Genomic DNA, 24,295 nt, shown 5'->3' with positions numbered 1-24,295 from the left:
AGACAGTCACAAAGTAGGGGCCCAGTAAATGTTTTGACTGATATACGGGAACATGTGACATATTTTCCTCACCATAATTGTAATCATTATCATTGACCTTGCCCATGAAATTTTTGTTGGTTGAAGAAAAAGGAGTAGGATTCCATATAAATTGAGCAATTAAAAAAATAAATATTACAACTTATATTATTATCATTATTTTCTCATTCAATGTTATGAGCGCCCTTAAGTGATTTAATCTCTTGAATTGGGAGAGAAAACCCATCAGAACCCTTCCACATGCAGTCATGGCAGTATTTTGTTGCATTTTTTTCTTCCAGAGAACAGGAAGTCTAGCCTGAGTCTACACAGCTGAAGATCTTAAACTGAAGGTTCCCGACACATGGGCAACAAAGCGTGGTTGCCACAACCAAGGGGGTGTAAACAAAGGTCCAGCATGAAAGTAGAGGACATGAATGGAACAGTCAGGAAAAACACTAAACAGAGTGAATTGTATAAATGGAAAATTAGGGGAGAAGAAACAGAAGAAAGAAATAAAAGGGACACAGAAGCGCTTTGTTCACCTAAATGATTATAAAAATAGGACTCAAGGTATTTTGATGAGGAGGTAGGAGGAAAGAAAAAACAGAAATTAGAGGCACATAAAAAAGGAGAGTGGTTAACATATAGAACTTGGACACTTTGCTGCAGTACCACAGGAGCTTACGAATCCAAGAAAGAATAATTATTACTCAGTGGGGATTCATTTTCCTCCTTGTTTCATTCTGAGCCCAAAGAATTTATGACTTTTCTGAGAAGTTTGAGTTGGTTTTATCAGTGCTCTCCATTATCTGATTGAGTGGTACATCTGCTTCCCTTTAAATATATTTATTGAAAGCCTGCTAGGTGTGAGTTGGACAGAATAGGAGCCTGGAATTTAAAGCAGAAACATATTCTACTTCTGAGGCAAAGTAAGAGAAAACTTGAAGCAAAAATACACATGAACAAATTTTTAAAATGTTGGGCATTTAGAGGCTTTTTTATTGTAATTAGATATAAATGGCCTAGGCTCATCTTTAGCTATTTGAATATATAAATCTTTAAAATGGGCATTTTTCTCTGGTCGTAAGTTCCCTGATGAACAACCCAAAGTGATATTTAGTTTCACCCTGTTCCTGGGTGATAGGTACATCAGATTCATCACAATTTACACTCTGGCAATAGGACCTTGAGGATTCTCAAGGTATTTCTTCCTTTGTGACTTACTGAGCTTACACATCAAATGCCGTGACTCGCGACCCCTCAGAATTTCTCTTCTCTGACTGGGAATAGAACGGATAGACGTGGGTAGAGGGGGCCAGTGTGATGAATAGTGCTTTATGCCCCGCCCCCACTACACCCACGCCCACACCCCTCCCTCCATGGTAGAGACTGTGGCTGTAGGGCTGTGTTATCCCACCAGCAGTGAGCTTCAACGGGAACGACAGGTTATTAAAGGAATACATTTATAACTGGTCAGGAGGACCTCAGACGATCTGATTGTGCTTTCGTTGTCATCAGGAACCCCCTTTTCCCCTCTCTTCCGTAAGTCGAAATCCAAATCTTTGGATTTCTTCTGAATGTTAAAGTAAGCGCTCCCTAGACCTCAGAGTTTAAATATAATCTCACAGGTTTTCAGGATTAAAAAAAAGTTTTTTTTCCCTTGGTTTTTCTTATGACTGTGAATAGAAGGAGGTCTCTTCAATAGCTGGGGTGCATCTTTTGTGACTTAGTGTCTTACCAAAGCCCCACCTTCTAGTTAGAAGAGCTTCACAATAAGCTAGAATTGTTCCAACTGCTATGTGTCCACTTAGAGGGGTGGGATAGGGAGGGTGGGAGGGAGACGCAAGAGGGAGGGGATATGAGGATATATGTATACGTACAGGTGATTCACTTTGTTATACAGCAGAAATTAACACACCATTTTAAAGCAATTATACTCCAATAAAGATGTAAAAAAATAATAAAATAAAACTAGTGAGAGAAAAAAATGAAATGATTTGACAAGTGATATAATCACATAAACGTATGCTTGTTGGCACATGTTGGCTAATGATAATGTTTTTAGTTTAAAGGGAAACTTATTTTTCTCTAATGCTTGGGTACCTTTTGGAGAAGAGGATAATTCAGCAATTTATGTAAGGTTTGACTTTTCCTGGGCTTTTATCAGGTTCTTGGGAAGGCTAGCTGTGATGACCATATATTCTTGGCTGGGGCTAAATGTGTGCTTTGGGCATTTTCTGTTTTGTTTGACTTGGTTGGGTACCATCTCCCATGGCAATCTGTGAAGCCAATTAATGGAAAAAGTAAATTTTATTAATCTCTTTTCAGCTGTGTGAGAAAAGAAGTCAAAACATAACGGGGAAATTCTTCTAAGTGTGAAAAACTACCCACGTTGTCTATTTCATATTTCTCAAACTCAAAAATTAATGGCTTCTTAGAAGAAATATGTGTATCTCTCTGAACACAGAGAGTTTATGAATGCAAGGGGGCACTGCAGGAGGGGAGAAAAGGAGGAGGGCTTCTGCGTAGGAGAAGGAAGACATATTTAAGCATTGAAATGTACATTTTTCATACTTTCACGATTGGTTTTTCAGAAAGAAAATTATTGTGGAGAAAAGTTCTTTTAAAGCAACTCCATTTAATTGATGCTAGAATAGGTATGATAGAGTAGGGATTTTGATTTTAAGTCATTCATAGATGATTTTGCTGGGCTTTGGCAATTCTAATTTTGGCAATTTTACTTTTAGCTAATAAAACCACGTCTCAGATTTAGATTCCTACGCAACTGTTAGAATACTGAGATGTTGTAGATAAAGACTGGATCCTATAGATAGTCCACCAATTGGCCATTTGGACCTCATACTCTTTCACACATTTGTATCTTGTACATCCTGCTTGTTCTGCTGGGAACAGTCTTACCACCTTTATCTGGGGAAGCTTGTTCGTTCTTTAAGAGTCAGCTCAGTCACCATTTACTTCATGAAGTCGTTCCTGAGGCTCCAGATTGGGTTTAGTGCCTTTCTCTTATGATCCGATAGAACTCTATGGCTCCTTCTATTACAGAATTTGGCTGGAATTATAATGACCTATTTCTATGTCCATCTCCACTATTAGAATGTAAATTCTTCTAGGCAGAACCTTGTTTTGTCCTAGAAGAACTTTACATTTTAATATCTATTACAGTGTCCCTAAATGTTTTTTTAACTTAAATAAGACGAGGATTAATATGGAATGATGAAGGTCTGAAATTAGATTCCTAGGCGGTATGGTCTGCTTAGGGCATGTGGAGGTAGATGAGGGACACTGTGGGACTCTTCTCCAGCTAGTAGCTGGTTGTTTCTGCATGAAGGAAGATCAGAGTAGTCATCATTTGACAAATTCCTTCAAGAAATTGCTTCCATATGTCAGAAAGGCATACAACAAAAACTACTACAATAATTGCATATAACGTTTGATTACATATAAAGTGTTTTTCACATATTTGTTCAATCATTTGATCCTAACAACAACATTAAGAAACAAGGATTCCTTTTTATTCCATTTTGCCAGTGAAGTAACTGATCCTGGATTGGATTCATTCGTTCAACAAAATTTTGAGTGTATAGCTAGGCCCTGGAGCATAGGAAAGTGAATGAGACAGCTATTGTCCTGCTACACAGAGGTTTGCATTCTAATGAGAAAGACAGACATTAAAAAGTTAATTCCATCATTTCATTATTAATTGTTTAATTACAATCTTGTTTAGTTCTATGAAGAATTAAGTATGCAGTGGGGTGCATAAGAGAGAGAATATGGGACCAGTGGACCAGACTTGGTGTGAAGAGTTAGCAAAGATGCCTTGAGCAAGCAATGCCTGTGTTCAGATAAAGGGAAAAGGAGGAGTTATCTGGTGAAGAGGAAAGAGGAACCAATGGGAAGGAACATGGGAAGGAGCCTTGTGCCTTTAAGCAGCTAAAAGAAGTGTAGGGAGCCCTGGGACAGTGGAGGGAGATAGAGCAAGTGCTTGGGGAAATCCATTTTTTCTGACCGTCATTAGGGATAGGTAGATGCAAAAAAATCTAGGGATTTTGGTGGTAAGAAGCACATGAAGGCCATTGGGTTTGCCCTTTACTACAATTTCAAGCAAGGGCTTTGCGGGAAAATAACTTGAACTTAAAAGAGGAGGAGTGAATTGGCCAAAGAAAGCAACCTCAGAGTCTGAGATAATGCAAAGCATCAAACATTTTCAGATCTCAGATGCCTTAGCACATTTAAAGATGTTTCCTTCTACTGACTTTGGGTTTTCTTTGTTCTTCTTTTTGTAGTTGCTTTAGGTGTAGGGTGAGATTGTTTATTTGAGATTTTTCTTGTTTCTTGACGTGAGATTGAATTGCTATAAACTTCCCTCTTAAAACTGCTTTTGCTGCATCCCATAGGTTTTGGGTCGCTGTGTTTTCGTTGTCATTTGTTTCTATGTATTTTTTATTTCTTCTTTGATTTCTAAAAAAAAAAAAAAAGGTACTGATGAACCTAGTGGCAGGGCAGGAATAAAGATGCAGACATAGAGAATGGCCTTGAGGACATGGGGGGTGGGAGAGGGGGAAGCTGGGGCCAAGTGAGAGTGGCATGGACATATATACACGACCAAATGTAAAATAGATAGCTAGTGGGAAGCAGCCACATAGCACAGGGAGATCAGCTCGGTGCTTTGTGACCACCTAGAGGGGTGGGATAGGGAGGGTGGGAGGGAGGCTTAAGAGGGAGGGGATATGGGGACATATGTATATATGTATGCATATGGCTGATTGTCTTTGTTGTACAACAGAAACTAACACAGTATTGTGAAGAAATTATACTCCAATAGAGGTGTATTAAAAAAAATAAAGATGTTTATTTACCTAGCTCTATGGTTGTTAAAGCTGACCCTGACCAGGGTCATCTGAATTTTCTTCCACATTGAGTTTCTTTATGGGGTGTTCACTCCAAGTTCTCCCAGGTCTAGTTGTAGCCGGCAGAAAACTGAACATTCCCAGCCTCATCTTAACTAAATTAACTAGACTTACAACCTCAGTGTCAGTGAGCAATGAAAGCTTACCACCAAACATATGAAACAAAAATGAAATTAGCCAGCGGTAGGAAACTACAAACAGCTGAGGCATTCAATTGTTAGCCATCTGAAGGATTAACTTCTAAATCGTGTAGAGCTCCCTTGGTAGTTTAACTAGTTGGGCAGTCAAGGGTATATAAAAACACACTTTAAAGTAGAAATACATTTCTTCACCTATAAAATAGAGATTTACTGGCAGCTTGTGATATTGTTAATACTGGATTTCCTTGCCTTGGCCCATGAGCTTAATCATATTTTCTTTTGCTTTCCTTACTTGCCGTCTTCCATTGGGTTTCAAAACAGATACCATAGAATTGACCAGGTCACAAGTCAGGTAGGACAGCGCTGTCTCAGATGGCTGGTGCAGAATTATCTAAAATGCCGTGCTTATTCCCCTGGATTTCTACTCTTGGCCTGTGCTATTGTTTCCTGCACTCCAGATTTATACAGCTCATTGAATATTCAGCCAGGCTTAAAGATTTTATTTGATGGTTATTTCAATAATAATTATGGAGGCTGCCAAGCTCTCTTTACCCTGTTAAAAAAGAAACAAAAAATAAACCCGCCATCATAACACAGTAAAACCACAACAGTAAGATGTTCTCATGATATCTTAAACTCAGTTTGGTGTTTCTCGAAGGACTGGTAGACCTATTCAGAACTTATAGCCAAAGAAACTCAATTAATGGTCACTACTATGAATTATTTTTATACATTTCAACAGCATTTATTAAGAACCCACAAGCTTTTCGTAAAAGAATGTTGTCAACTTGGATTTTAATATTTCATTAAAACAAACCACCAGTTCACCTTTGCAAGTGTTTATTCAATTGGAGGCTAATTGAATAATTATGATTGATGAATTTTATGTGTTTTTCTTTTTTAAACCAAGGTTAGAAGGCAGTTGGCAGAGACTTTTGTGAGCCTTTTAAATGTTTCCTATTATCCAAGTCTCTTCTCTGTATATCTATGTTTATAATTTTCTCATCCTCAAATCAATTTCAGGAAAGGCCCACAGATGGGAATGTCTTGTTTTCTTTATTTAAAGGGGCAAAAAGCAAAAAAAAAAAAAAAAAAGTGGAATCGCCAAGAACACCCTAAACAAATAAAGTGCAAACACAGAGTGACAAGCACACTCAGACCCTGGATTGGTTATGGATGAGACGACAAGTATATGATGAAATTAATGACCCTCTGTCAACTTTTTAGATCTCACTTTTAAAGAGAATGGACCAAAAATCAATAGCCCCCAAACCACCAGTACTCCAGTGAACCAGTCTTTCATTTATCTTGCTGTTGGCACTCAGATAGAAATGCAGCCAAGCAGAGCACAGAGCCTTCACTGGGAGTCATCATCACAGGCAATGTTTGAGGACCCCAGTTAAGGGTCAAAGGTGTGCACCAAGGCTTCTATGAGAAGGACCCACTTCTAAATACCAATATTGGTATTCACTTTATTCAGCCGGAAGCCCATTTGGCATATGCATATCAAGTGTTTGGGCTTTTGGAAGTTACCTGTTAGACTGATGGGTTCCTAGCCACCAGTAACAATGATGGCTAGGGATTTTATTCTACTCCTGTTTTTTATACCTTGATTCTGCAATTGTTATCTGTCCAGTGTTCAGATGGCAGCAAAATACAACTTAGGATCAAAATAAAGTGGACACAAGTTTTAAGAGCGCAAGTTTGTACAGACACGTGCTTTTATATCATGATTGCGTCCCGGTTCCTAAGTGATGTAGTTTTTGAAGACCTTTACCTAGAATGGGATCAGATAAAGTGTAAAGATTATATTCAGAATATTATGAGCTCAAACCCAGAAGATGAAGATAGATTTCATAATTAGGCAAAAGAAGAAAACATTGAAAATGCCAGATGAGTTGTAATTGAGCTTGTAATTTTTAATGGGAATTCTTAGAAGTAATCACTTATTTCCAAGACTGAATTTTCTAGAAATAAAATTGGTTAGTACATCATGAGGATTTTCTTACACTGAGAAAGCCATATGAGAATGTGAAAGATAAATTAATCCCAACCAAGTGTTCAATAGCACTGTTTACAGCTGGGGACAAAGTGAAATGAAATGATGCCATTATATTAAAATGGATGTCAACACACAGAGAAAAAATCAGTGTAAAACGAGAGAGATCACATTTTGATGATAATCTAAGACAAGCAAAGTGCTGGCCATTTATCTGGCATTGTCCAAATGGAATCTAATCGATGATTGTCTTTAAGCTTTTTATTTCATTTGTATAACAAACACTTATAGAGAGCTTACTGTGTGCAGCCACTATTCTGAGCACTTTACATATAATGATTCATTTAATCTTCATAACAAGACTAGGAAATACATATTATTATTGTCCTAGTTGTACAGATGTGGCAACTAAAGCACGGCGAGGTTAAGCAACTTGTCCAAGGGCACACAGCTAACTACTGGCGGATCAAAGCCAGTGTAGTTTGCCTCAAGAATTCAAGCTCTTAATCTGTAAACAAGGCTGCCTCAAAAAATGAAAGAACTTAAAACACCAGAGAGAACTTAAATACGGTACAAATAGATGAGAACTTAAACCAAGACATTTGTTAGTAATGTGTTTATTTTTTCTTCTAATATGATTAATTATTTTGTTGTAAGATTTACCACATACAAAGGTAAATATCAAATATACTTGACATTGGTATCTGGATCCTGACACAGTGACAGTAAGACAGAAGAAATCTCTGAGGACCTCTTCACATTTTAACTATTTAGTGTTTAATTTCTTACTGGAGGAAAGGAACCTTGAATATTATATTCTCAACATAGATGAAAATTTGATGATTATGACTGTGAACAGTGGTAGAGCTGCTCTTTTTCTCACTTAACTGAAATGGGAGAGCTGTGAACAGAGGGAAATTACTGTAGGTAATAAACTGATATCGAAGTAGAGATACCATTTAAGGTGATACATATGACCGTAAAGCCTACTAGATTTAAATGAATAGAACAGTAATCCCTTGGTTCTCTGGAGAATTTCCCCCATTCTTTCTCACCTAGTACCCTTCTAATCTGCAGCTTCTAATCCAGTGAGAGTTAGAAAAAGCAGAGAGAACAAGGGTAAATGAGTTATATAGCAGTAAGAACAAGGGTAAATAAAGTAATAATCAGTGAATGAGTGCTTTCCGATAAGCAGAATATATGAAATCTACACTGATGAGACATCCTTATGGACAACCAGGATGAATTTTGGAGAGTGGTTTGAGATTTTCTTTTGTTTCAAATCCAAAAAAGAATATTGATGTATGAAGACTCTTTGAAAGATGTACCTTTCATTTCAGCACGTATGCCAAATGCAATACATTTTTTGTTGTTGTTGTTGTTTTTGCGGTACGCGGGCCTCTCACTGTTGTGACCTCTTCCGTTGCGGAGCACAGGCTCCGGATGCACAGGCTCCGGATGCACAGGCTCAGCGGCCATGGCTCACGGGCTCAGCCGCTCTGCGGCATGTGGGATCTTCCCGGACTGGGGCACGAACCCGTGTCCCCTGCATCGGCAGGCGGACTCTCAACCACTGCGCCACCAGGGAAGCCCTGCAATACATTTGTACACTCTAAAATTTAACAGAAAATTGCTTTCCAGTGTCTCAGTTACTTGTTTTGGATATGTTAGGGAAACCCCAAAGGTAAACCTCTAACATGCACATGTGTAAGGATACTTGCACAAACCTCATCTTGTCGGATCCGTGGGGTCACATCTTGGATGTGCCGGCTCTGGCTTCCCCTGTGCCTTGGCTCTGCAGACTGCTGTGGCTGACTTGGTGGGTCTGCTCTTGGCCCTCTCCACTCCATGGGTGTCTCTCAGCAAGTTTCATGGAAACTCGTCAGATTGAGTAGGGTCCTTCTTTGGTCAAATGTGTACAGAAACTATAATCGCTTGCAGAAAAACAGGTGAACGAAGAAAACATTTCACGTTACATATTTTCAATTCTCCCAATAAAATTATACTTAATAAAATATAATTAGCATATATATGAGGTTTGACACCCTGACAATGAGGACACAAGTTGCCATTTAAGAGGAAATGGAGGCCAGCTTACTGTACTCTTCCCAACTACCTCCAACTCCAGTGACCATTGAGGAAATTAGAAGATTGCAATGTATAACTTGATAGGCAGAAATAGTTAAGGTTGTACTATCAAAGCAGATCAAGTTAAAGAAAATTTTCTGATAAGGTTAAATCATCTAAGTCAAAAGTCTAAGTATATTTGGGGATGACCTTAGAGTTGAAAAAAGAGTCATTGTCTTCTTTTTATTTTGTTTCTACTCATATGCTGATGGAGGCTCATCTATCTGGAAGCAGAATCTAACTGCTGTTCATTTTATCCTTTAAGTAGGGATGGCACTCAGCTGCTTAAATATCTCTTAACACTTTTAGCAAAACCAGATGCCCAGACCCATTTTGTGTACTTTTTTCAGTTGAAATAACTAATTTAACCATTACAAATTAATCTTTAAAGCAAACCATCTGAACAACAAACTGAGTATGCCTAGGGAACAGATGGAGTTTTTATGTCTTCACATGAGCACCAAGCAAGATGAATGATGCCACACAGGAATCTGTGCATAATCCTTACATTTCCCAGTGGGATGGCTTCCTTTTTAATGCCCCATGCCTGGGAATGGGAGTCCATTTCCTTATACTTGAACTGCATTGTAAAATTACATGTGTGTGTTATTTTGTATGCTCATAGGCATATAAATGTGTGCTCACACTTTCCATGAAATATTTGAACTGAGCATTTGTCCAAGTGCATCATTGTCTTAAACGATGAACATGAGCTTTCATGCCCACCAACAAGAAAACTTTCTGTCCTATTGAACTGGGCTTTGAAAACTAGTTCCTTATATCTCGCTTTCTGATTTACTAAATAAAAAGTCAGTATATATGTTTTACATATGAGCATGTTGTTAAAAATTGCCTTTGGGGGGGCTGAAGTTGCATAAAAAATAATTTAGACACTGGAAAAATTTGTTTTTAAGACATTTTCAAAATATTTTTCTGTTAAAGTCTAGAATGTAAAACTATATTTGCATTTGGCATATGCAGTTACCAATAAAGAATACCTTTACGACATCTTTATAGCAGCAAGTTTCTTTGCTGAATTTGAAAGGAAAAAAATCTCAAACCGTTTTCCAAGACTATTCTCAGTTGTGCACAAGGATGTCTTCCCAGAGTAATATGGATAAATAGAATTAACAGACCATAAAATTTCAGTAGTCTTCAGTTTTTTTCTTCAGCAAACGAAATAGGAAAATTAACTGATTTGAGTCCCATCATATGAATTGAAGAAACAGAGCATCTATTATGTGCCAGGCACTGTAGTAGATGCTAAAGATGTAATGATGTAAAATTGACACCCTCCCACTCCCTGTTCTCAAGAAACTCCTAGTCTAGAAAAACACTATTGCCTTCTTTTTCCTCTTCCACCTGCTGGCAGAAATGGGAAGAGCTCTGAGTGAAAACATCTGGCTGTCTGACATTAAGTCCATCATTCAGCACAGGTGCAATTTTCTCATCAACAGCTTTGCATTTTGGTGTAAGAATAAAATTGTATCCACATAGTGCTTGAAACCTGGTACATTGAGCTGCTGTCTATTGATTGAAAGCCTGTCCAATTGAATAGGCTCCCACTGTTGTCCACCACCTCCTCCGCCAGCTAGAGGATTTAGTTGTTAGGAGAACGTGTCTCTCACTGGATCTTTTCGTTCATGGCAAATCTACTCAGAGACATCTAAGATTTGCTCTTTGCTCTTTAGAATGCCACCAGGGTTTGGTGATTGAGAGCCAGATTACATGCTCTGGTAATGAATTCGAATTCGGAGAGGAAAAACAAAGCTTTATAACACAGAAAGAGTTAGAAGGTAACTCTGCTACAAAAGTACCAGTTCACAATTTTTGTGAGCACACATGATGTAAAGGCCTGGCGTGAGATCAGCTAACCAGGCTTCCCACTGCCCCCATTAGTCTGTAAGCCCTTTGGAACTAGGCATCCTTCCCATAGGATGCCTTAAACCTTGCCTTCCTTTAGGAGTTAAAAGAGTGTCTTATCAGCTGTATGTTTTTAGCTACTGTTAAATTTGTACCCACTGACAGCTGTGATTAATTTATACACTCACTTCCAGAAACCTATCTTTTTAAAAATGGAGAGCAATATTTTGTTGTTGTTCTGCTGTTGTCTTTTTAGACATGTGTGAGCGTATTCAGAATTGCTGGAAAAAGCACTGCAGTGGGAACCCAGAAGCCTGGGTCTTTTGCTGATATTTACCGACTCATGACCTTGGCCAGATCTCTGAAAACCTAAAGCTCAGTTTTCCCACTTGTAAAATAAAAATTCTGGAAGCAGAGCCTCAGATTTTGCAGTCCTAAAATTCTGGGATTCTCCAAAACTTAGTCATGGGTATCACCTTCCTCTGGGCAGCAACCTTAAGCTTTGTGTTTGTTGCAATCTTTTTCATGTAGAAATGTCTTTCTAAAAACATCTATTTGAACACCCATCCACATCATGGTTTCTGTCCCAGATGGTGAGTCAGATGAGGCCACAGTTTGAATCATTTTAAAGTGGCTCATTTTACAGTTTTTCAATTAATTTCCCTAGAAATAAGCAAAGAAGGGAGGTGGAGTGGGGACCAGTAGAAGTTCCAAATCTAGCAGAACGAAACAGTTGTGTTGTGTCCAGGTCCTCGTGAGAAGGTCCTTTTGGTGCAACTGCTTGTCTATTTCAGAAAGAGCTTTAGTTTTCTGCAGGAGCCGGCTTCTGAGGCTGCAGGTTTACTGACTGAGAGAGAATAAGAAGGCAAGGAAGGCAACCCAATAAGAGACAGGGATTATTTTTTAAAAGGCTCTGGCCAACTGGTAACTGAACTTGGAACATGATTTTTCATATATCTTAGACTTACCTGTAGGTTATCTGATTCCCCTCCATGGATGTTTTGACCCTCTTCTAATTTCATCCTGTGTTGCATTAAGCTTTGCTACCTTGCGAATTTCTTCCATTTCCTCTTTAAGCTATTGACCAAACCTGGATCTGTGGAATCTGTAATGGACTGGCCTTGGGGGAGGGGAATCCACTGATATTTATTCAATTTCTCCTAGTGCCACTGAATCCACTGTGAGTGAGATTTCCTCTAACTCTTTGGGAGGGCAGATGTCAAGGCTTACCGTGTAAAATAATAAATGTGTTTCAGATAACACATCCTTATGCTTTTTTCCCTAGAATAATTGGAACCTTCATACAAATAGATTTAGTCTCCTTGTAATTTGTTTAATCACCTCTGTTATGAAAGGCTTGTAAACATGTCCAGGCCGCCTAATCTTTCTGATTCTTCGTTTGTAAAATGAGGGTGTTGAACTCCACAATCTCCAAGGTCTTTTCCAACTCCGAAATTCTATGACCCGATACTTCTATTGTTTAGACAAAAAATAGGTCTGCTCTGAAGTGTTCTGTGTTAGGCAGCAATCCAAATGGACTTTTTAAGAATTCACATAAGAAAAAAATAACATTCTCACACAGCACTCTATAGGGTAAAGAGAGGCCCATTCACTATTTGTTTGCTCTCTGTGGGAAAGCTATTCTTTTTTTTCCTCTTTGAACAATATAAGGAAGCAACTTATCTTTTACAATTTTTGGATTCAGTTCATGGAGGGTGTCCGTATTGTCTAGTGTCCCCAAAGGGGACATGGGAGTCAGAGAGCCCATGATTTGTTCCCAGCTTTTCTGCTCCTTACGTGACCTTTGGAAACCACGGAACAGCTCTTCAGACTCAGTTTATCTGCCTGAGAAATTGGGCTCCTTCAGCTTTACCAGAGAGAAAACCCGTTCTTAAAGTTTTTGGAAAAGGACTACGGCAGCCTAAAGGGTTAAAATGATCATTTTTAGTCTTTCAGAGAATTTATGGATTCCAAGCTCAGATGTTTCTTTACTGCCCAGCACCAGAAGCTTTTGCACAGAGACTATAGGATGGAGCACCCCTGAAACTGTGAGAATTCAACCAAAATGAGTGGCCTGAACTGGAGGTGACTCTAAGTATACCCAAGAACAAGTTTGCTATGTAAAGTATTAATGTATAAAGTTGTAAGATAAGGGAAAGCAGAACTTACCTGGGAAGCGGGGGGCAGGGGGAAGGCAGGGGAAGGCCAAGCCTGAAGAGTATGTTAGACTCATCCACTTCTACATAAATAGTTATCATCTTCATTAAAATGAATCTCAGCTATTGACTAGGCTGAGCAAATTCTTCTATGTGACTGAAGATATTTTCAGCAAGAACAGGAAAAAAAAGAGCCTTCCTCTATGATACAGTCACTTTTTCTGGTAATAGTACTTAGTAAAGTATAAACTAGTATGACAAACTTAAAATGATTTTACCGGTTTCTCCAAATTATAATGAACCGGTGAAGTTTTACTAGTGTCAGAAACTGGAAACAGCCAGGTGTTCCTAAAATCTCATGTACAGAGTGGAAAAATAATATTGCCTGTAGTTTCCCAGTGACACTGCTTGGTGCAGAACGCTTCAGGTTGTCAGTTTCAAATCATCCCTAAAACGTTGCTCCACAAAGTACCAGGTCAGGAGAATAATTACGGTTTGAGTAGGAATCACTGAATTACGATTTATGATCTAACTATACCATCGAATCAACTCCTATGAAGAAGAGTCCTGTTTGGTTGGCATCCCTTCAGGAAACATGAAATGAACACTCAGATTTTCCAAGCAAATGTGAGATGCTCAAGCAACCTTCCCAATACAGATAGAAATAGCCCTTTTGGATATGTGCTCCTTTGGCTTTTGTGTAAGGGAATCAAGTCATCATTCAGACATGTTTAAATGCGTCACTTGAGCTGCCTTTTTGCGAGGTGAGGAAGTGTCAGAGTCGCTCCGTGATTCATCATATTAAACTTCATTTGGTGGAAGCATTACAAGGGAATAGGTTCTCAGTCTCCTTGCTCTACGTTACTTCCCAATAAGCTCGGCTCACCACTGCCCCTTTATTTTTCTATAGCCTGTACCCTTAGCACAGTGTGTGGCTCCATTTGGACCAGAGGCCCACATCCTGTGAAAAATTCAGATGGCTATAGCAGTAATCAAAAATACCAATAAAGTGTCACCGGTCCTCACTGGTGATGTGGGATGGCGGGTGAGTGAGATATAAAAATGAATCATGGGGCGAGACGTGATTGCTGCGCAGGCAACCATTTCCGAGTGTGAGTGCACCCAGGTTGCATAAATGGTTTGGAATATTCTCCGTGAGGCCAAAAGGCTTGCAGATAACGGCATCAACTCATCAGGCTCCGAGGCCCCCAGGGACCCTGGAGGCAGAAGAGTTGTTGCCCAAGTGGTTGAGCCGAAACCATTTCTATCCAGGCCATGTTGGGTAAGTGGCATATGCTGACAGGAACTGCGTGGAGTAAAGTTGGTTTTAAAAAATAAGCACCAGAGCCCTATACATTTAATACAGGAAGCTGTCTGAGGTGTAAAGAATGGTTAAGTAAATGAGTGGGATACCATTAATCTTGGTTTGTTTCAGCACTACATCTTCAGCAGTTGAAGGGGGTGGGGGCGTAGATGGAGAAAAAGACTTGCTCCTAGCTCATAACCTGAGTGTTAAAACGGATGTCCTTCCCATTAGGGCCTGTAAACTCATTAGCACATGGCAATTTATCCTCTTTTATTTCTTCTCAATTATCCTATCATCCATTGTATCTGGGTCTGATTACCCTTTCTCAGAGTCAAACATTATCTTGTAAATCATTTGCTTTAAGTCCAAGCCTGCCATTGCACTGCCCAGGATTTGCTTAGGCAGGTAATAAATCAATTAGTATTAAACTTGTGGTGTCATCTATTTTCTTTCCTCGTGCTTGGAAAAAGGAACACCTGAAAACCTAGCTTAGGTTACATCACATTTCTGTGCTTGCTTGTGAACAATGCAGAGACGTTCGCTCTCATTCAAGGGGAAGGAAAGACAAGGGAAAACAAAACAAGGATTCCAAATCCTCAGTGTGTGCCTGGAAGGCTGATGGCCTCACAGGTATGTGGCCCTCGTATTTCAGAGGTGACACTTTTAGTAATAATTGGGAACATCTATTATTCAAACGTGGACATCAGAGATTCTGTTTAAGGGAATAGTCTCATTTTTCTGTCTGAAACACAATTATGGAGCCAAAGGAAAGACTGTGGTTCATTTTTTTTCTCATATTATGCTTTTATGTATATCCTGTTTCTCTGCACACATACAAATTGGTCTGATATAACCAGACAAGAGGAGCTGAGTATTTTCAGGTCATTGTCCTTTTCTCCCGCTTCCAAAGGACATCTTTCTTTATGTACTGTACTGATTTATTTCATCATTTTATCTTCATGCTCTGGACCTAGTTTTCAATCTTTTGGCTGGGATTCTGTACTGAGAGCCCAACAAAACCATTGTAGTTCAAAAGTAAGCCCTGTGAGTTTCTAAATTAAGGAAAAAAATCCTCTTGGGGATTTGAATGACCAGTAGCCTCTCCGGAGTGATACCCCATGTATGGGCTATAAATTAGTGAAGATCCCTGCTCTTCTGGTCAGGGAAGAGGTGCCTGGAAGGGACCGTCAGACATGTGGCAGGGCCGCATCAGGGGAGCTGCTTCCAGCTGTGGAGAACAGCAGTAGAGGCGTGAACGGGGCTGGAGCACGATGTGATTGGAGGGACTGGAGAGTAATTAATAATGTTTGGTTCTGGGTCAGGCTGCTTGGACAGCAGACAGCCCAGCTTCCTGGATGTACTTTTTGTCTCAGACATCCTGCCGGTGATCTGCCCCACATGAAGTCTTCCTGCCTGCTTCCTGTGTGTCTTCTGGTTTCAGTCCTTAGCTTTTCACACTGCAAAAGTACACCCACAGAGAACGTCCATGGACTCTTCTTTCTATGGGCTGAAGGAAGAATTCCAATTTAGTATCCTACTGTGTTTGTTACCGACATTGGTTATGTTTTCAGTCCATAGTGTTACGGTGGGCACAGGGTCCAAGAGAACCATGTAGCCATGTGGGTCCAACCTTATATAGTGGTTGATGAAAACTCAGAAATGGTGTGAAGCCCTTCCCCCAGAGCAGAGAATTTGGATCGTGGAGTGGGGCTTGTTAAAACGCAGACTCCAATTCTGGAGGTCTGCTGTGGTGGACCTGAAATTTTGCATTTCTAACAAGCTCCCAAGTGGTGTGGATGCTGAAAGTCCATGGTACTTTATATTTTCTTTTCCCGCGACAGGAGTAACTTTTTGCCCTATTACAGCCATTTACAAATGTATCCTCTGTGCCCTGCTAGGTACCAAGCTCCTTGAAAACAGGCCATGACTGCCTTGGTGAATATATAATGATTAATTGCCTTGGTCTGGGAACTAGGAGGCTGGGGATCGAAACCCACTTCTTCAGCAAACGAGTTTTGTGACATTGATCTCTTCCCCTGAAATCCCCTGGACCTCTATTTTGTGCAATGAGGAAATTTGGACTAGATTTGGTGTATTGTTTAAAAGCAAGAGCAGGAGTGAGGTGAGAAGTATGAATGAAGGAAAGAGTCATGTAGGGATTATGGAGGATCTGAGAATGGTTGTGATGTCTGAACTGTGCTCCCTTGTCTCTCTTGTCTCCTTTGTCTCTCTCCTAGGGTGTGGATCTCATGTTTCCATGTTACAAATTTTCAAGAAGCTGGGAATCTGATTTTTATTCATGTAAGATCCTTTCACTGTTAAACATTGACAAGTACAATCATTTTTTTTAAAGGAGAAGAAAAACCCTGGGAATGACATAAAACACTTCTGTAGGCCAAAGACTGCCCGCAGGCCACCAGTTTGCAGCCCCTGGCCTGGACCAGGCTCAAATGCTCTCTGCTAGTGAACACATGGAATTATGTTCACAAACATTAGTCAGGTTAAGCCAATGGGAGCAACATTCATGATGGACAAACCAAACCAGCTAAAATGGTGGCGTGGACGTGGCTGGTGTCTCAGCGCTTTGGGCTTTCCTGAGTTTCATACTCAAGATGGATGGAGGGGCTGTACACCAAGCACCATCAGGGTACGTGAGCTCTCCCGAGGGTATTTGCCTCACCCATGACGTGTCGTTGGCTTTGCTTGTGTGTTTACTGTTCTGGGAGTTGCCAGACGTGGTTCTGGTGTTTGAGGTGATGGCATTCACCTGTGGGATGCTCACCTGTGGGGACTCATGAGAGTCCTTCTCATAGAGATACTCGTGGCTTTAGGAGAGTTCAGGGTCGGTGACAGCTCATGAGTCACAGAGAAGGAATTTTCCCTTTAACTCCTTCTAAGATCCCTTTAATGGGAACCACTGGTTTAGTTGTCCAAGTTTCCCTAATGACCCAAGATCCATTACCAGCCCTGATTAGAGACCATCACACTTTTCCCTGGAAGTGGCTCATTATAAATGAGGAGATACATATTATGATACCAAGGGTCCGAACATCCCTAAACTGAGGGTGGGGGAAGTGGGGCTGATCTTCATATAACTTTATTTGGTTGCAGAAGGGAATTCAAGGTCACTGGAAGAGTATTGTAAGAGCCGTCTCTTTGATAATTGTCGACAATACTAGTCATTATTTTCTGACTTGAGTTCTCTGGAACTAACCTTATAATGACACTTAGCTCATTTAAAATTCTTTTTTTCCCCACTCCTCTTCAGTTGTGTAATTGTTCCTTTCACATTATGGAGATGTGTCATGTCCTGAGTTTTGTATCCTGGAAAACATGCAGTAAGTCAGACTTGTTCAGACATGATGACACCACATAGACACGGCTGATTGTAAGAGGAGACAAATGATTTAGGCTTAGATGTGAGAGAAAAACCGGGGTTACTGGCAAGCATTAAATATTTATAAAGCAGCCAATCTGTGGTACTCATCGGGGAGTGTTTCTGCATGAGGCATGTCAGGCTTTATAATTAGTTATGGGACTTACTGTTATTTGAGTTTTTGCCATGCTATTTTCTGCCTATGAAGGACCATTATTTTAAATGTGTAATAAGAAGAAAGAAATATTGTTTAGGAAAGTGGTAGCTTTTCCCTTTTTGAACTTTTGAATAATAATTTCTATTAACAGACTCAGTCTAGTAGTGACTCTGAGTTTTTTTATCGTCACATTTTCAGGGGTCATGTCACAGTCAAGTAAAGATTGGGAACTTCAGTGTAAGATAAAATAATTCCATATTCAGGTTATCTTTGTAGCATCTCTCTTAAAGTTTCTTTCTGCATTAGGGATAACAAAAGCAAAAATAAACACACGGACAAAACAGAACAAGGCTCCTGTTTTCTTCTGGAAAATCATTGTATTTTGGTTATCAACAGAAATGGCCTTGCCAATGCTTACGGCGTTTGTAAATATAATTTAAAAAAGACTTCCTTTTCTGAAAGAAAGTTGCTACATTATAACCATAAGTTGCTGTAAACTCTTGAGGGAGAGAGGGAAAAAAAACCAAACCCTCAAACCTTAATAAAAGTTCCCAGCAAAACCATTAGGGATTTCAATTATGAAGCTGTTCTCAAGACTCTTGTAAAGGTTATTTGTTGAAGAATTTCTCTCTTACAGTGTATGACAAATTACTCGCTTGGCACCATAAATGATGCACAAGCCCTTTAATTAGAATATAGCACTCCATATCCTTAAGACCTTCTCACATTTCTTAGTTAATATTCTTCCTCATACGCCTTTCCAAGGAGATGTGGACTTGTTTGCAGGGTCAAAATGGATGATGGAGTGGGGTGGACAGGGACCTTGCACTGGGTTGGGAACATCCAGAAGCCACACAAAGAAAGGAAGGCTCTGACCCCAACAAGTTTTGATTGCAAAGGCGACTCTGATAACAGAGTTTTTTATTATCCTTTGCTTTTAGCCTTATTTACCATCAGGCTCTCTTGCCACAAGCATGCTTTTTAGTTCTGACAGCCCTGAATTATGGCCATTGTGGGATCCTATCTCATTAACTGAAATGGGAGAATAAAACATCAAACAATCATAAAAATAATTTGGCACTGTGAAACCACTTAGGAGCAGCTGTCAAACAGGTTGGAAGATAAACTTCTAAATAAAAAGAAGAGAGAGAGCTGCAGTGTCCTGCCATATGCTTCCTCGGCATTATAGACTCCTTAATAACACGAAGTGCCTGTGTTTATGCAGAATAGTCCAGACACTCCATATATGATATTGATTATGCCTTAACCCCAATTTAGTAAAGACCTACTCCTCCTTTTCCTAATCAGATATTGCAGAAGCAGTTTTCTGAAAGAAAAAAAAAATGTCCCTAATGCCAAGTCATATTTTATCTGCGAAGGCTGTGGCGGGAGATAGGGCTTTGTCTTGCCTGTCACTGTGGCTTGGAGCCCAGTTTTAGGACAGCAAGGCCCCTCTGGGGCTCTTCTCCAGCAGTTTCCATCCAGCGATTCAAAAACATACATCTTTATCAAGCTGTTGTTGTCAGACAACATTAGATAATTAATAGGCCATTTGTCAGCCTGCACAAAACATGTTAAAATCCCAAACACAATCAGGATAAATATAGTTGCTTTGCTCTCTGAAGGCTTTTTGTTCTGTCATGCAGCCATTGCAGGCAGATATTTGCTATTAAACAAGACTCATTATTAATCACATCTAATGTTAATTAATTAACCACCTCTGTGTATTGAGGGCTCTCGGTGACTTTCAATTGTTTTAAGAAGCTAATTGGTAACTTAGCAGTTTACACCTAAGTTACTATTTTTTCATTCCACTCATGTCAGGATTTTACTCAGTGAAATATGTTTGTTTGCATTTGAGAAGTTTCCCATAAAAAGCTAGCATTTAAGAGCCTGTGTATAACTATGTAAGAAATGACGAGGGCGATGAAATCCATAGAAAAGTATGTACCTACCTTTGCTTTTTCTTAGGACTAACTTATTAAAAATAATATGATTTTTATATTGTTTTTCACACCTTATAGAAAAATGGAAATATTCACATCGAATTTTCAGTAGATAATGAAAATAAGGATGATAACCAGGCGTAACAGGCAAATGAGGTATCTTGGTATTCATTCATTCATTCAACACACATATGATAAGTGTGTGTAGTCAGTTATTGGTCAGTCCTACGTCCTGTGGGGAACCTGGCCCCTATGAAGCCAACACAGAACCACATTTTAGTTGTTTCAAACTGTGAGCTTCTAGAAAGCAGGGACTTAACCTCTGTAATACACATCCCCTCTGTCTAGCACTGTTTTCCCCTACACGGTAGGTGCTCGATTGGTATTCCTTCAACTGAATCAACTAAATTCAAATTCAGTGTAAATGTTTTCGAAATTCTGGTCCACTCATGAAGATGAGTGATGTGATTAAAGAGAAATAATAATAACAGCAACACCGATCTGTCACATGTGCATGTCGCACATTTCACTTTAACAAGGGCTTTTCCATACACTGATTTTTGAAGTTGTTGTACCATTGCTGTTCTACAAATGAGGAGCTGGTCTGTGTTTCTGAAGCAGATGCACACTTTCCCTCTAGCACCCGGCCTTTGAGGGAGGCAGCTTGGCTCCGGCAGCCTACCAGGCTGTGTGGTCGTACATGTGCGTGAGTTGTGGTGACATGGCTTACCAAAACCTCTGATCAGATTCCTTTTGGAAGCTTTGATCCGTTCAAAGATTTTATTGCTGATAACTCTTCTTTGGGAACATCCCCCCTGAGGAATCACATGTATAAAGAAGCACTACTGGACACTTTAGTACTCTGAGAGGAGAAATGATTTGAAAATTTCGTCACATAAACAGGGAAGCAAATGTAAAGGAAAAAAGTAGTTCTTCATCTCTGTGCTTCAGAATTTTCAGTTAATGATGGTGCTTTATGCCCCACCGTAAAGGAAACCGTGTTTATTTTCAATATGCCTATGGGGCTTTTTTTTTTTTACATTAAAACATTATCAATGTCTTCTATAACTTACTTGTGTGTATCTCACTACTGAAGTATTCTGTGCCAACTATATTTAACACAGAAATAAAAATCACAATAATAATCAATGATACCACACAAAAAAGACATATGCATAAAGTGTAGCATACAAAATATAATTGACCGTAACATTGTTCACCACGACCTAGAATATTTTCCTTCACTATCAGGAACCTTGTAGAAATAGGCGTGAGAAAGAAAAGGGAGATTTGCCATAGTTGATGACACGGATGGTGGAGTACCTGGAGGTATAGACAGTGTTAAACAAACAAACAAATAAACATGTAACTAACAAATCAAAGACCCAACAGTAAAATCAAGGTTTTCTACCTGCTTTCCTTTCTCTCTATAACCACTGGAAGGCTTTTCACAGCTAAGATGGTTAGTATTTTTATAGTGAGTATCCTTATTTATTTTTACAAGCAGAGTTCCTTATACGTGGAGCCCAGACATATATATCTTTAGTACCTTTTATGTTGAAAATAAGATGCTGTACATTTGTGAATGCTACATTTTGCATTTTCATTTCTTAAAAAACCGTCTCAACTCTAAGGTCCAAGTGAGAGAGACAGAGAGAAGGGAATCATTTTCTGTCCAAATGCATAGGGCATGAAAAGCGCATGCACACATGCACTGAACAACTTCAGAGCTTAAATTGTTTTATCCCTGTTGAAGTGCTGTTGTGGAATTATATGTAAGGTGGGGAAAAATGACCAGATTGAAAAATGTCCCTTTAGCTAACAAAGATCTAGGTTGGAATTTAACTTAAACCAGTCTGATATTTCAGAGGCTCTTATTGCTGGAAATAATACTGAATGGAAAACAGTTGCGCTAGGTGGAACTATTTTATATCACAGGTTGCCATACTCTAGATTACAATTCTGTGACTTTTGCATTCAGTTCCCATGATGAGCTTGTGAAAGATCCTTTTCTTCTCACACAGATTCATGGCTTCATTTGTAATCACACCTCCTGACACAGAGCTTTTGTGAAAGTCCCAGCTTTCACTCCTTTAACGTAAACTCAGTAGTACATGTGTGTAAGGAAGTGGGGAGATTGGCCACGTTGATCAAAGCCATTATCAGGATCAGTGTGTTTTCCATGCTCTCTCTGAAGTAAGAAATGAAGGGACCTTCAGGAGAACACAGCGTGACTTCAGCTGTCTTCTCTGGCCTCCTTTTTTGTCATCATTTTTTTTTTTTTTTTCTGTTTTGTCCTGAAGATGTAAGCTGCTGTTGTCTAGAGGGGGGAGGAAAAGGTTTTTCCTAGGGATGTTAATTTCAAGGCTGAGTAGTTTCCAGTCACCAGGCCTTGCTGGAAGTATCCTTCAAGATTTGCCTGGAGGCAGCTGGGGCCCATTTGTCTCACCTGCAAGGAACATGGTCTTAGGAAAATGGCAAGAACTTCTGGAAGGTTTTTTAATTAACGTCTTTGTGTTTTGGCTTTAGACTGCTTATTTGTTAAATCTTGTGGTGATTTTCTTCCCGGTGGTATGTGTTTAAAGCATTAAATTGTGAACTTCCCATACAGTCTTCAAAGGTTTTTGCTCAAGTGGTCAATTAGGTTTATGTTAGTGTTTTGAGCATGACACATAATTTAGAAATAATATTTGTTTTGGCATAGCTTAATAACCATAAAATCAAGATACAAACCAGAAAAAAATTTAAGACCGTAATACTATGTTAGAGGGAAATACTCTTTATTCCCTAGACACAGCAAGAAGCTGCTCTTGTCCAAATTATGAGTTGTGCAACCCTGCCTCAGTCATAAAAAAAAGCAAAATTGTTGAAATGTTATTGAAACATAACTTTTCTCCCTAGAGTAAGTTCTTTGTTGTAGGGAGAATAAGGAAAAATAAAGCAGCCATGATCTTTCTGCGGTATTCTTATAGAGAAATAAGAAAATTGGAGAGAAGAGGCTACTTAAGTTCATACCTGCTTTTCAAACTCCTTGGCCTCCAGTTCATCAGACACCATTAAGGAAAATAAGGATTTTGGTCAATCACAGCTGGTGGCATGGTTTTATTTCCTTTTTCCTGGTAGTATCTCATCCTATATCTATTTACATACTGCCTCAGATACACATGCATGTTATTGGATAATGAGATATTCAACATGGCTTAAAATCCCCCCTCCCCTCCAAAATTATTAAGCTATTTCAAAACAAGAAATAATGCTGAGCGAAAAATTTGTATTAGCTTGATTGATTATCTTATTTTAATCCATATTAAAGCTTTAAGTCTCTAGGCGTGGCTCTTTACTTCTAACACCTCATAAATTATAGCTATAATGAAGCAGTCATTTATCCTGAGCTGGTGATAAATGGCTTGCCCTAGGAGGAACTAAAGAATAGGCAAGTAGATCATTTTCATATTTGGTGAAAACAATATTAAGTACCCAGACCTCAGTGATTGCCCTAATAAATGAATAATCTGAGGTGAGGGGCTTGGCAGTCAGTGTAAAAAATAACCTGAGCTTTCTCTGTCATTTGTCAGGCTTTGCTATGACAGCATGCATTATGGGTAAATGAGCAATCAGCAAGAACTATGTTATGGCTGGGATGTTTTTGAGAAATTTATCATATGCATTGCTTGGTACCTGAAGACCTTAAGGCTTAATGGCTATAGTGCATGACTGCAAGGGAGCACAGTTCCTATTTACCATGGTATGCTTCATTTGTGCTCCATCTCTCATCTTAAAGAAAGAAAAGACCTTTCCCAAATGAGCTTCCTTTGGCTTTGTTTTTAAAACTTTAAAGGCTTTGTGGATGACGTTCTGTCTCTCTGTTGACAGGCGTTGTTCCTGGTAGATTGGCTTAAGGAGATTTTGGAGATCTGAACTGAAATAAAACTTCAGGGTCAGAAATTTATCAGTGTATGGGGATGTCAGAAGTTTGGATTCCAGTGTACCTGAAGCCAAATGTATTATGGAAAGTGGCATTACCTCCTGATAATACTATTAAATATTTAGTGGTATTTAGGAGTTAAGTGAGTTTTCTACCCTCCCCCAGCCCACCAAACAGTGGGTCTGTTTGATCTATTACTGAATTGGAAATAACCAAGAGTAGTTGAGATGTGAATGCCTTATTGGAATTATGCAATGTGTTATGACAATATCTAACTCACTGTGGTTTGCTGCCGTAGGTAGTAAAAAATGGAACCAGTATCAGAACTTCTCTTCCTAGGCCAGAGATCTC

The 24,295-nt window shown here is 39.3% G+C and overlaps 1 protein-coding gene across 6 annotated transcripts in view; it reads left to right on the top strand.

The window, feature by feature from the left end:
• Positions 1–24,295, top strand: part of MECOM (MDS1 and EVI1 complex locus) — a 568,251-nt gene that overhangs the window by 191,427 nt on the left and 352,529 nt on the right. The gene's annotated exons all lie outside the window — the stretch shown is intronic.

This window comes from Stenella coeruleoalba (genome assembly GCF_951394435.1).
Source record: "Stenella coeruleoalba genome assembly, chromosome: 5".
Lineage (NCBI taxonomy): Eukaryota > Metazoa > Chordata > Mammalia > Artiodactyla > Delphinidae > Stenella > Stenella coeruleoalba.
The sequence above is the reverse complement of the archived record's forward strand: the minus strand, read 5'-3'. Positions and strand labels throughout refer to the sequence as shown.